Here is a 12,253-nt window from a genome sequence, read left to right on the forward strand (position 1 = left end):
GATACTTTTAAAAATAACAAGGTGGATGCACATTTTAATTTCTAACTAGCAATGCAAATCAGCTATCTCAAACATGTCCATTAGCCTATGTTTCCATAACCCCAAAGGGCAGGGATTCCTTGCCCTTAGTTTGCCTTTCAGTTTCTACTTCTTGAATCCTCAGCATTTGGAGGATGAAGTGGTCACTCAATAGGGATATTCTAGGACATTTTGCTCATCCTGGAATTTGACAATAAGACGCTAACTCTTGATGCTTTTATACTGAGCACATGATAAAAGTGAGAGCACACAAGGGAGGGGTGAGGATAGGTAAGACACGTAATAAATGAGCTATCATTTGTTGCCCTTAATGTAGACAAAATAAAGCAGATGCCATAAAAGCAACTGAGGCCAATAGGAAAAGGGGACCAGGAACTAGAGAAAAGCTTAGATCAAAAAGAATTAACCTAGAAGGTAACACACATGCACAGGAAATCAATGTGAGTCAATGCCCAGTATAGCTATCCTTATCTCAACCAGCAAAAACCCTTGTTCCTTCCTATTATAGCTTTTATTCTCTCTACAACAAAATTAGAGATAAGGGCAAAATAGTTTCTGCTGGGTATGGAGGGGGTGGGGGGCAGAGGGTGGGGACAGATTATGTGGTAAGGTAGGGGGTGGGTGCAGACGTGAGAAATGACCCAATCCTTGTATGCACATGTGAATAATAAAAGAAAAAAAGAAGATCCCCCACCACTCTTAAGGCCCACACAACTTTTGTTGCCTGGATTGGTGCTTCTCAAACCTCTGCATCTTTTTGTTTTGTGGTTTTGTTTTTGGTGGCACTTTGAGTTGAAATCAGAGCCTACACCTTGAGCCATTGCAACTAGCCTTTAATTTGATATTTTTTTCTTTTTGACATGGGGTCCTTTTGACTCTTTGCCTGGGCTGGCTTTGAACCACAATCCTCCTGGGAGCAGCATCCTTATAAGCATGATTCACCACCACCCAGCACCTGAATTAGCAGCTCTCAAAGGATGGTGGGTCCTCCTGGGTGGACCAGTTCCCCAGCAATATGCTGTGCTACTTTCAGTTCCTTGTCTTACATTCTAATCCACACACTGAGCCTTTCACTTCTTTGAACAATCCACTTCTGAGGAATATATAGATCAAATCATCTCCTCCTCATAAATTGCTCATAGTGATAAGAAGACTCAAGGCACAAATCAGAAGTCCAAGATGGATTCCTATAAGTGTTGATGTAGTAAAGTTTCAGAGATTTGAAATGACTTGCGAGAGGAAATAGTCATCATGGTGTTTAAACAGAGGGTCAGAGACATATCATCTTGAAGTAACTCAATCCCCCAAAAGCCTCTTCTGAGATTCAAAGCCCAGGTGAGTACCTGCATTGCCACCTGTGGAGGTTGTGCAGTGGACACTGGCAGCCTTTCCTTCAATTCCTGATCCACAAGATGTTTGAGTTAAGGCCTTTTTCTGTTTTCAGTATTGGGTTGGTGGTAAGATGTTACACAAAATTATAGAAACATTAAGAATATATTTAACCATTTCCTGAGTCGCCCTACCTAATTTTCTCCTCCAAAAAATTCCTGAATATTTTATGTGCAACACAGAATGGGTCAAAGAATGCAATGCTGTCTAACAAGTGTCACACATGTTTGCTCAAGGCTTTTCCATATGAATCGGGTGAGATGCTGAATAAAATGGAAAGAGAAACCACCAGACTCCCTTTATTTATTGTGTCTCTATGGATTCCTGTTGCATGTTTGCTGTGCTCCATACAAAATGAAGATACTCTGATAGGAGTTCAAAGAACAAGAGGTAAGGCTTGGGAAGTTACAGAGGTGCAAGGCAGGGTCTTGGACATACAGATAAGCTGAGGGATCCCTCCAAAGGCATGAGGATACTCAATGGGGCAAGGGAAGAAATCCGAGTCCCTGGCTCCCCACACAACCACTCTCTTACTCCTGCCTCCTGCTGGGCCTGCTACTCCTTCTGTTCAGCACCATGAAGGTGAACAGACCAGGCAAGCACAGCTAGTGGTACGGGAATGAGAACAGGGCAATTGCTGGTGATCTCCCAGGTGTGTGCTGTCAGAGGCCTTCCTGAGAATGACACTGAAGGAGAAGCAGAGGTGCAGCAGGATCAGGTCCTGGGAGATTCAGGATAGAAGGAAGCTCCCAACAGTGGACTAAGGCATGGAGGATTCAAGGACAGGGGAGACCCAGACAGTGGCCTAAAGGGAGCAGAACCCACCTCCCAAAGGGACCACTGCATGGGGATCAGAAGGGAATGTGTGCATACTACCAATAGCAGAAAGACCTGGCAGTGGTGACCTCCAGTGCTTCTTACCAGAAACTGAGCTGGACACCCTCAGAGGGTCTCCTCTCTGTGGCACATCTCTCATTGACACTGGTCTCCCTTATGAAGGAACTGAGTGGGAAGGTTATGGACTCTCATCAATCTCTCTGTGGATCAGACCATGAAAATGTATCCTACTTTTTGATTCATTTTCAGCATTGAGCCAATAATCTGAAACATGACACAAGCAAGATGCTACATACAAGTACACACGGCCAACAACAAGTCAAAGAGGTTTCATTTCTTTTCGCCTTCACTACAAGCCGCAGACATCATTGATTCTGCTCCTGGACTTCTCTGGGAATCACCTGTGCACTGAATCCACGTGCTGAGGCACTCTTTCACAAGAATGAGAACAGTTTCAGTGCTTGATTTATTTCATTGAGCATAGTGGTCTCCAATTCCATCGAGATCCCTGGCACTAAATCGTCATGTATTTTATATTTCAGAGCAAAAAGAAGAAAGGATCTTCAATACCATTACCACAAGGAAAGTGTAAATCTTTGAGGTAGAAAGGTGGATTATCCAGATATCTTTTGCCCAGTGGATGGTAGACACAGGTATGGAATCACGGAGCCCAGGAATATGTATTATTATTATTTGTAAATTTAAATTAAATCAAAAGCAAAAATAGTGCAAGGGTATGTATAATTCTCCTGTGCATCAACGATTTCAAAATAGGTAGTAATAGATGATTTGTCTTGGGATTTCTTTTGCACAACTGGAGATTCATCTCATGGCTTCATTATACCCCTTTTCTTGAGCTAAACCTCCAAACCCCCACCCCGGTTCTTTATCCTCAGGGATATCGGTAAGTAAGTTTTATCTTGAGAAATTTCATACCCTTCATAGGTGCTTTTATTGGTCTAAACAATTTATGGATCATCTGCCCATTAGCATTTGCTCTCCTTGGGAGATATGTGTAATGTATGATTCATGTGTTACTATTTAAGTGTGTTTCTAAAAATGCGGTCTGTGGTATTCATTCTCCAAAAAAGAGTATTGCGAAAGATTGGAAGTAGATAAATTTCATCAAATGGTTGCAAGTGGCTAGGAATCAGTCACTGAACTTTCCTTTTGAGAGATTATGTGATTCAGTGTGATTGGGCTAAAATAATTGGATTAAGTGACGTGTGCAATCACCTGACCTTGGCGTCTATATACCAGGTTTTGGAAGAGACATTTCCTCCCTGCCCTTTCTCCAGTGTCCTGGATACTGCCTCAGTTCCTGGGCTGTTGCTCTCGACTAATCCTTGTAGAAACATTCTCACACACAAAAGGAAGACAACTGAATTTTAAGTCTGATTCTGTTTCCAATGTGTTGTACAGACTGTTGTTTAGACATTGCAACTCTGGAAGGAAAATGACCCCAAAATGCCTGTTTGAGTATTAGGGAAACATTACACTATTATGCCTGATAGTGCAAGGCTAGGATCCCATCTTCAAGGATTTTGTCGCAGGTGGAGGAGAGGGGCAGGTGCACCTGGGCTCTATAGGGACTTCACAAAAAAATAGTAGTAAATTGTTCAAACCCTTTAAGAAACCAAATATACTTGAAAGTAATTTTGTCCAGTTGTCTCATTTTAGGTTTACCAAAACAGAATCAGTGAAAGCAAGAAAGAGATCTTGCAAACGCCATGTAATAGGGGGCAGTGGTGTGTCTAGAAAACAGAAAACAGGAAGTAGTCCCACAGCTTTCCTGCTGAGACATTATGACATTTGCTGTGATTGGGTGAAAGTAATTGGATTACGTGACGTGTGCAATCACGTGACGTTGGCGTCTACACAAAACGCCTTTGGGAGCCAACCCTTCTCACTTGCCCTTCTAGGAGCATCCTGGAAGCTGCATCACGCCAAGGGCTGTTGTCCTAGACCCATGTGTGTGGAAACTTTGTGACACTCAAAGTGAAGACAACTGAATTTCAGGTTTGTTTCTATTTCCCATTTGTTGTTCAGATTGTGGTTCAGAAATTACTACAATTTAAGAAACATGGAGGAAAGCATATTTGGGTCTCAGGCAAAAATTATACTCTTTCTGCTTGATAGTGCAAGGCTGAAATTCCAGTTCCAAGGAGATTGTGGCAGGTAGAGGAGAGAGGGACAGATACACCTGTGCTCTATAGGGACTGCACAAAAACATTGTTGTTCATAATGGAGACCCTCTATGAAAACAAACACACCAAAAATGACAAAAAATAAAAAAGGGAGTAGGTAAAGTTCATTTGTAGAGCTCTTGCCTAATGTAGACAAGATCTGCTGTTCTACCACAGCACTGAAAGAAAAGAAGTGATCATTTCAACTTCAGTGGGAATTCCGTGAAGGGAGACCCAGAAAAGCAGTCATTCTTAGTCAAGATGGTTCAAATTGCAAGGAAATGTTCTAGAATGCTGTGATCCTTCTAGGGTAGTGATGAGCTGGTTTGAAACCTAGAGATTTTGCAATGGTAACTGAAAGCTTGTATTATTTTATTGTTCATTTAAATTGTAGAGCACATATTTTTTTCTCGTGCTTCAGGAAATCCAAAATCAGAAACTGAGGACGTCTGAGCTGACTGTAAGGAGACAAGGAAGGTGGCAGGTCTTTTCCCTACCAGTGAGCCCCACAGACTCTCTCCAGCAATGAATGGGAAGAAGGAGCTGAGGGGACGAGACAGGCCTAGGGTTCCCCCACCAGAAGAGGAAGATCCCAGAGTAAGTGGAGGCTTGGGTGTCTCTGCAACCAGGGGGCTCCATAAATCACACAGCTTGGGTGGGGTCATAGGTGATTGTGTCTTGAATCAATTCTTCCTTCTTATGTCCAGTTTCCCTGCTTGGAAACTCCTCACAGGGAGACAGAAACATACAGACACCTTGAGGGGCAATTTTCCCTTTTATGGCAGGTCATCTTTCAGAAACATTATTCCTATTGCTTACCTCTGGAGCATTATCACATTTTCAGGCTGCAAACCCCCTTCCTATATCCTTCCTAACAAGGACATTGGGAAGACCATATTATCGTTTAAAAATCTAGAAGGAAATAGGCCAAACACCACTGGGTCTTGTCTGAATACACTAAGAAAGTAAGACTTGAAAATCTCCTTTTTTATTGTCATTTGAGACTTCTGAGGAAATTTTTCAGGTCAATAGCAGTTCTCCTTTTCCACATGCAGGTGAAGTACAAGGAATGTGGAGCCTTTGGGCACACTGCAAGAAGCAGGAGATGTCCCATCAAGTGCTGGGCCGGGACCATGGTCCCACTGCCCATGAACACAAAGAAGCAGAAAGAGAAGCAGCAATCCTGGAAGCCCCCATATTGTCAGAAGGCCGGGGCGTTTCAACAGGCTGATAGACAAAAGGAGCAGGGAGCGGGGTGAGAAATGGGGCAGCTGTAAACTAAACTTCAGGTGCTAAGGCTGAGCACATGGTGTCTGTCCATGCCTCCACCATTTGTAAAGCTCTGCCCAGGCAAATTAGATAATAGAGAACATTCAAACAAATAGACCCCATCTGCCCGTCCTTCAGTACCACAGAAATAAGTCCACATTCACCCAGTAAGTGGCAGGGGTCTAGGAAGACACACAAAAGACTGGAATCTGCTTGAACCTTACTTTGAGAAATAAGGGAAAGGTCAGAAATTATGGGGAGGCTGAGGGATGGGGCAGACTCAGTACAGGTCATGGTGATGCCCTGCCTCAGTCAAAAGAAACACCCAATAGCATGGAACCCAGAAACATTTCTGTCCGTGTCATGCATAATCAGGGCATAGCCACTTAACATTGTTTCTTCCTCAGGCAAAAGGAGCAGCCGAGGAAGGCGCTGGTCCAGAAATTTTCTAGAAATCGCCAAGGGAGGCAGGTGTACAACTGGACAAATGTGGCAGAGTCCTGTGATGACTTGAGGGTGAGTCTCTCCCTGGCGTCCCTGCTGTTTGCCTTCTCTTAGCCATCTTCCATTTCCTCTGTGAATAAATGTTATATTCCACATCCCCATCTGACTACTAGAAGGCCACTTTGTGTACTTAGCAGGGCCACACTTTGCTTTTCTTTACTTTTCATGTGTGTACTTGTTTCTGTCTTCAATGATGTGCAAGTGAGGACATGGGAAGTGATTTCATCTAACGCCTCGAAATCAAACCCAGTTACATGGAAGAATATAAAATTTCAGGAAAATAAAACCTCAATAGTCACGTTACCACCCTTCATTAGCATTACCCAATGAGCTCCCCAGAAGCCGATGAGAAAGGGCTTTTTATTAAACAGAACAATAATTAATGTAGAAAAATTACCTTTCTCATTATGGCCTAAAATATAATGTAATTCGAAGGGCTGGCTGGATCGCCACATGATCACTCCTCAGCCTCCTGTGTACAGGGTTCTAGGTGCGTGGACACCACACTCTGCTTGTTCCATGTCTAACGTGACAACTTACTGTACTTTCACCATTAATGTTAGTGTTCTAACCTCCCTCTCTTACTTGCTGGATTTTCTTGAAATTTTATGTTGAGGAAATACCAATGTATAACTGACATGCCTATCTTTCCCATAGCAACCAAACAGGCCAAAATTCGACTCTAGAAATAGGAACGGATGTTTCCTTGGCAATGTTGAAAATCCTCAACCAACTATCAACATATCTGAAATGGGATCCATGGGCCCTAAGTTGTCAGCCATCAAAGGAACAGAATTTACTGTCTTTTCTCCTGCGCAAAATAAAGGTCCAAGTTTAGCTCTCACTGACATCACCAGGCCGGCATTGAGAAACTCTCTTCAAGACGGTGCCCTCCTTATGAAGAACACCCTCCGATGTCCAGATGATGGCTCCCCCAGTTTTTACGAGGCTGTCTCTACAAGGCATGGCACTGGCCAAATGCTCAAACTTCTGCTACCAACACAGTTAACTGATGCAAAGAAGCAGTCCTGCTTGCGAGTTGCATCTCATACATCTGTGCAGAAGTCCCAAATCAGCTTTAGAGCATCAAACAAGAGACCTGCCCACGTCCCTGTGCACAATGACCAGAATCCCCCAAAGAAAGCAAGACTCAAACCCTCTGATATCACCCAGGCGCACCCTGGAAAAGCTGTCCTGAAACATCTCCAGGCTGTGCCTCCTCCACAAAATAAAAATAGACGTGGTTTGAAAGTATCATGTCAAGAGACTGAGAAAATATCAGCACAGGGACCCAGTGATGACCTACAGGCTGCAAACAACCAAGCTCGGATGGATTTTGCCATGTCCTACACTGAGTCCAATAACCCACTGTCAAGCCATGTTCCAGGCCAACCCCTCAGAATGATCTTCAAGAGGTTGTACAGTGACAACTGGAGCTCCAGGTTGGTGACACCTCTGTCATCCCAAACTCCTGAGAAGACAAGCCTTCCTGACACCAGGCCTGCCAGCCCAGAGATGCCTGAGTGTCATGGCAGCCATGTGCCACTGAGTGTCCTCTATGAGGATCTATGGGTCTCCTCTTCCTCTGAGGAGAGTGATTTGGAGTGAGACAACTCCTGAAGGGAAGACTCACGTCCAGTGTCAGTGACTTTGAGGGGATTGCTGAACTGAGCAGGGCTGGTCAAGGGTACAGGCTCTTTTTGCTTAATCACCTCACCTTGGGTGAAACTTGTGCAATGATTGCTCTCAAGAGACTTCTGGGAGCAGTCACACAGACACTGAGTGTCTACATGATGCATCCTCAAGTTGAAGTTAAAATGGACTTTAATAGAGTACCACAGGAAGACATTTCCACCAAGACAATTTCATTGGAGCTAAAGTGGACACCCCTGGGTATTCACTAAACTATGTGCTTGTTTTCCCTTTCTAACGTCCCGTGAACATTAGGTGATTTTTCAATGCCAATAAGAATCATATTTTTAAATTATACACATATTCATTTAAATGTGTAATTATTAAAATTCATTTCTAACGAAATGTAGGTGTCTTAACTACTCTAAAGTCTTACTTCCAACTCTGTGAGGTCTTTGACTTCCAGCCTGTGCCATATGGCCAAGATAAATATGACACACAACTTGTTCCCAAGGAAGTCTTTGTGGAGAGTCATGTTCACGGGGCAGAAGGGCAGAAAGGTTTCCGAGTACCCAGGGTACAGAGCAAAAATAGGCTTAGTGCCCTCCCAGTAGGACCCACAACATCTGTTCTCTCTGTCTCTCACCAGAAAGCAGTTTCCTGCTGATGCTAAAGCTGAGTATACCTGGTGGCTACAACTTCCTTACTTCTTGTACACATTTCATTTACATGTCCTCCAGTGAACTGCACTCGGAAAATCCAGAGTTTTTGTGAGGGATGTCTCTATAGTGCTGCTGAAACACAGGCAGGCACTGATGGTTTAGAGGACGTAACCTTAAGTTATACATAAAAAGGAATTGACTATGTGCAATATGAAGTGTTTCTACCTACTCAATGTTACAGGAAATAGGATTGGCACACCTGTGAATAGTTTACATTATAAGGTAATTAAAAATGAATCTGTGCTTGGTATCTAAAGGACAATATTACAGGAAAAGTCTACTCAGTCCCCGACATGTGCAGTTTTCCTTTGACCTACATGAGATTTAATTGTGTGACTCCAATGATGTCAACAGCAATCACTGTGACACATGATCTACTTGACATGTCTTTGTTCTTTTCAAACATCATTAAGTGTACTGATAATTTTCTTTCAATACCAATAAGATACTTTTAAACATAACAAGGTGGATGCACATTTTAATTTCTGACTAGCAATGCAAATCAGCTATCTCAAACATGTCCATTAGCCTATGTTTCCATAACCCCAAAGGGCAGGGATTCCTTGCCCTTAGTTTGCCTTTCAGTTTCTACTTCTTGAATCCTCAGCATTTGGAGGATGAAGTGGTCACTCAATAGGGATATTCTAGGACATTTTGCTCATCCTGGAATTTGACAATAAGACGCTAACTCTTGATGCTTTTATACTGAGCACATGATAAAAGTGAGAGCACACAAGGGAGGGGTGAGGATAGGTAAGACACGTAAAAAATGAGCTATCATTTGTTGCCCTTAATGTAGACAAAATAAAGCAGATGCCATAAAAGCAACTGAGGCCAATAGGAAAAGGGGACCAGGAACTAGAGAAAAGCTTAGATCAAAAAGAATTAACCTAGAAGGTAACACACATGCACAGGAAATCAATGTGAGTCAATGCCCAGTATAGCTATCCTTATCTCAACCAGCAAAAACCCTTGTTCCTTCCTATTATAGCTTTTATTCTCTCTACAACAAAATTAGAGATAAGGGCAAAATAGTTTCTGCTGGGTATGGAGGGGGTGGGGGGCAGAGGGTGGGGACGGATTATGTGGTAAGGTAGGGGGTGGGTGCAGACGTGAGAAATGACCCAATCCTTGTATGCACATGTGAATAATAAAAGAAAAAAAGAAGATCCCCCACCACTCTTAAGGCCCACACAACTTTTGTTGCCTGGATTGGTGCTTCTCAAACCTCTGCATCTTTTTGTTTTGTGGTTTTGTTTTTGTTTTTTTGTTTTTGGTGGCACTTTGAATTGAAATCAGAGCCTACACCTTGAGCCATTCCAACTAGCCTTTAATTTGATATTTTTTTTCTTTTTGACATGGGGTCCTTTTGACTCTTTGCCTGGGCTGGCTTTGAACCACAATCCTCCTGGGAGCAGCCTCCTTATAGGCATGAGTCACCACCACCCAGCACCTGAATTAGCAGCTCTCAAAGGATGGTGGGTCCTCCTGGGTGGACCAGTTCTCCAGCAATATGCTGTGCTACTTTCAGTTCCTTGTCTTACATTCTAATCCACACACTGAGCCTTTCACTTCTTTGAACAATCCACTTCTGAGGAATATATAGATCAAATCATCTCCTCCTCATAAATTGCTCATAGTGATAAGAAGACTCAAGGCACAAATCAGAAGTCCAAGATGGATTCCTATAAGTGTTGATGTAGTAAAGTTTCAGAGATTTGAAATGACTTGCGAGAGGAAATAGTCATCATGGTTTTTAAACAGAGGGTCAGAGACATATCATCTTGAAGTAACTCAATCCCCCAAAAGCCTCTTCTGAGATTCAAAGCCCAGGTGAGAACCTGCATTGCCACCTGTGGAGGTTGTGCAGTGGACACTGGCAGCCTTTCCTTCAATTCCTGATCCACAAGATGTTTGAGTTAAGGCCTTTTTCTGTTTTCAGTATTGGGTTGGTGGTAAGATGTTACACAAAATTATAGAAACATTAAGAATATATTTAACCATTTCCTGAGTCGCCCTACCTAATTTTCTCCTCCAAAAAATTCCTGAATATTTTATGTGCAACACAGAATGGGTCAAAGAATGCAATGCTGTCTAACAAGTGTCACACATGTTTGCTCAAGGCTTTTCCATATGAATCGGGTGAGATGCTGAATAAAATGGAAAGAGAAACCACCAGACTCCCTTTATTTATTGTGTCTCTATGGATTCCTGTTGCATGTTTGCTGTGCTCCATACAAAATGAAGATACTCTGATAGGAGTTCAAAGAACAAGAGGTAAGGCTTGGGAAGTTACAGAGGTGCAAGGCAGGGTCTTGGACATACAGATAAGCTGAGGGATCCCTCCAAAGGCATGAGGATACTCAATGGGGCAAGGGAAGAAATCCGAGTCCCTGGCTCCCCACACAACCACTCTCTTACTCCTGCCTCCTGCTGGGCCTGCTACTCCTTCTGTTCAGCACCATGAAGGTGAACAGACCAGGCAAGCACAGCTAGTGGTACGGGAATGAGAACAGGGCAATTGCTGGTGATCTCCCAGGTGTGTGCTGTCAGAGGCCTTCCTGAGAATGACACTGAAGGAGAAGCAGAGGTGCAGCAGGATCAGGTCCTGGGAGATTCAGGATAGAAGGAAGCTCCCAACAGTGGACTAAGGCATGGAGGATTCAAGGACAGGGGAGACCCAGACAGTGGCCTAAAGGGAGCAGAACCCACCTCCCAAAGGGACCACTGCATGGGGATCAGAAGGGAATGTGTGCATACTACCAATAGCAGAAAGACCTGGCAGTGGTGACCTCCAGTGCTTCTTACCAGAAACTGAGCTGGACACCCTCAGAGGGTCTCCTCTCTGTGGCACATCTCTCATTGACACTGGTCTCCCTTATGAAGGAACTGAGTGGGAAGGTTATGGACTCTCATCAATCTCTCTGTGGATCAGACCATGAAAATGTATCCTACTTTTTGATTCATTTTCAGCATTGAGCCAATAATCTGAAACATGACACAAGCAAGATGCTACATACAAGTACACACGGCCAACAACAAGTCAAAGAGGTTTCATTTCTTTTCGCCTTCACTACAAGCCGCAGACATCATTGATTCTGCTCCTGGACTTCTCTGGGAATCACCTGTGCACTGAATCCACGTGCTGAGGCACTCTTTCACAAGAATGAGAACAGTTTCAGTGCTTGATTTATTTCATTGAGCATAGTGGTCTCCAATTCCATCCAGATCCCTGGCACTAAATCGTCATGTATTTTATATTTCAGAGCAAAAAGAAGAAAGGATCTTCAATACCATTACCACAAGGAAAGTGTAAATCTTTGAGGTAGAAAGGTGGATTATCCAGATATCTTTTGCCCAGTGGATGGTAGACACAGGTATGGAATCACGGAGCCCAGGAATATGTATTATTATTATTTGTAAATTTAAATTAAATCAAAAGCAAAAATAGTGCAAGGGTATGTATAATTCTCCTGTGCATCAACGATTTCAAAATAGGTAGTAATAGATGATTTGTCTTGGGATTTCTTTTGCACAACTGGAGATTCATCTCATGGCTTCATTATACCCCTTTTCTTGAGCTAAACCTCCAAACCCCCACCCCGGTTCTTTATCCTCAGGGATATCGGTAAGTAAGTTTTATCTTGAGAAATTTCATACCCTTCATAGGTGCTT

The sequence above is a fragment of the Castor canadensis genome, chromosome 2, assembly GCF_047511655.1.
Source record: "Castor canadensis chromosome 2, mCasCan1.hap1v2, whole genome shotgun sequence".
Classification (NCBI taxonomy): Eukaryota; Metazoa; Chordata; class Mammalia; order Rodentia; family Castoridae; genus Castor; species Castor canadensis.